Raw genomic sequence first — 2,666 nt, 5'->3', positions numbered from 1 at the left:
ACACACACACACACACACACACACACACACAGTACCATAGTTTATGAGAAAATGTGTTTGAAGGTGAAAGAAGTGCACCTGTTAAGTGATAGACCTCAGCAGTGCGATGGCTGTGTGGGTTTGTGGTCTATAAAGGATGTTTGACAAGCTGATGAGCTCTGGCACTCAAACGCGCTGCTTCCTCCACACGTTCCCCACCATCCTCTGCCTGGCTTCTCATCTCTTTAGGCGGTGGGCGTAAACTCCCTCCTTTTCTTCCTAAACACTGTCTTTCCTTCTCCACTCTTTTTCCCTCCCGCTCCTCGAATCCTTCTATGCATGTTGTTTTCGCTGATTGTGAGTTTGACAGGTCTTCAGAGAGAGAATTGCAGAGGAAGAGGAATCAAACAATCTCCTCAATTAGACAGCCTACAAAAACGCACGTCTGAACTCTATACCATCTTCCTCAGTTGTCGCAGTTTTCATCTTTGAGTCGCAGACACCTTTGTTCCTGAGTTGAAAACACACTGTTCACAACAAAAGGCAGAGAAAACCATTTAGCTTTGAAGAGCAGAAAGCCCCTACAAGCTTTTAAGTTTATTTGCATCGAGAGGACGGAGACTCAATGCTTTTTCTACCTTAATTGACCAGTTTGCTTGAAAATTTGCAAAGGCTTCACAGCACCCACCCATATGAGGGCATTCAAACTGCAAATGGAACTCTGACTGATTGTCTTATAAGATTTAATATAATCTGGAAGCTAGATTTCAGTAGTATGAATGCAATTAATGAGTAAAAGGGGAGATGAGGAAATTGCTGTTATGTGTCGTGCAATAATTGCACTTACTAAATGAAAATGAAGAAATTCCGGATGTAAGGTATTATAACATTGTACGTTCGAACAGTAACCAGAAGTACACACAGCCTCTTTGGTATATGTCACTAACCAGACTTTTAGCGTACACACACACGCACACGCTGAAGCGAGGCAGCCGGTTACAAAGGAATAGAAAGAGAAAGTAAAACACAGGAAGCAGTGAGACAGATAAAGTCCATACAAGACCTACGTCCGGACGGTCAACAACAGGGATGAGTCAATACTGTAGTAATACTGTGCTGCACTGCAGCATACCTGGAGGCTCAGACCTGTTGATGTAATCAGTGGTGGATGTCTCGAGTTTTCTCTTTGCTCCCATCTGTCTCCTCTACACTTGGCTGTCAGCCTCTCTCACAGCCCCCACTCCCATCTTTCCTCCCACAACTCCTGCCGTTCTTTCCTCTCCCCTCCTCGCTCATTACTGTATGCACGTCCCTGAGAAAAAGAAAACGCCGGTTCTGCAAAAGTCAGTTCTTGGAGATGAAGAAAAAAATAATAATTCTGTGTTATTTCCACAAGATATCCACACCATTTCATTATGCGAATACAGTCATGCTTTGTTTGCAAATGTTTTGGGATTAAATCTTTATCTTGCTTGTTGCCTGATTCTGTCTTGTGTTTTATTTCATCATAAAGCACACTGCATGTAAATTCACTGATTTTCAAAACATCTGGGCTCATGAAGCTCTCTTATACAATTTCAGAAGTTGACATTTGAGAGATTTTCATCAGACAACAGAGAATCTTTTCCTCATCTATCTTCTTTTTTCTTTCCCACACAAACATCCTCTTCAGTTTCTCCCATCTTCAGGAACTCAATCTTTTCCCTCCCTTCATCCAAACCTTCTTCATTTTTCCCTTCTTCCTTCCATTTAATTCTCTTAAATCATTTCCTCCATTTATCACTCTCTCTTTCTCTGCATCCTTACTCTCATCCTGTATCGTTGACCTGGAAGCCTCTGAGCCTGTTCTCTCAGCCGGAGGCATCATGACCATAAGCTGAGTCGCAAGGCTATTTATATTTGTTCCTAATGAGGTGAGATTTTTCTCCGCCATAGCAACGGTCTCTATGGATACCCTGCACTTGGATACCAGATCCCATCCAGTTTTAAATGTCTTATTATGGGCTGCGCCTTCCCCCGTGAATCGTAGCCTAATTCATTCTAAATGATGGCCCTCTGTGTGAACGGTGCAGAAATGCCCTCAAACTACCACCAAGCAGGTCCACACCTGCCAAAGTTTAAATCAAACACACCGATAGGAGTTGCAGCAGTCAATTTGCAGCATCAAATAGATCAATGTTAAAACACTTCGGCATGCAATGTGATGCAAAGCTCAGTTTTTTAAAACTGTGAACACGCAGAAGGTAGAACAGATCACTACATCACTTGTTATGTGATCTGAAACACGGACAAGAGTAGTATCTGTCTTCTGTGCGCGAGAGAGGCTGATGGGTGTGCTATTGGTCTGAGCCAAATGAAGAGCCGCTTGAAGCACAAGGCCGAGCAGCTGAGCTCAGATCATTAGAGGAGCTCTTTGCAGCTGGGGTCACACAGGTGTTGAGACCTGCCATCTCATTTCCTGCCACAAAGCGAGACAACCAATCAATAAAGCAGCAGAGCAACTTCTGGAGAAAGCCACAACGGTGCAGCCGACACACATACAGTATATATGGACAGTGTGTGCTTTTGTATTTACAGTAAGACTTGGAAATACTCCCTCCTTTCTCCTGATGACAGCTCTGAGACAGCTGGGTGCACATGTACTCTCTCTCTCTCTCTCAAACACACACACACACACACACACACAC

Source organism: Etheostoma spectabile, chromosome 14 (assembly GCF_008692095.1).
Source record: "Etheostoma spectabile isolate EspeVRDwgs_2016 chromosome 14, UIUC_Espe_1.0, whole genome shotgun sequence".
Taxonomy (NCBI): Eukaryota; Metazoa; Chordata; class Actinopteri; order Perciformes; family Percidae; genus Etheostoma; species Etheostoma spectabile.
This window is presented reverse-complemented; position numbering follows the sequence as displayed.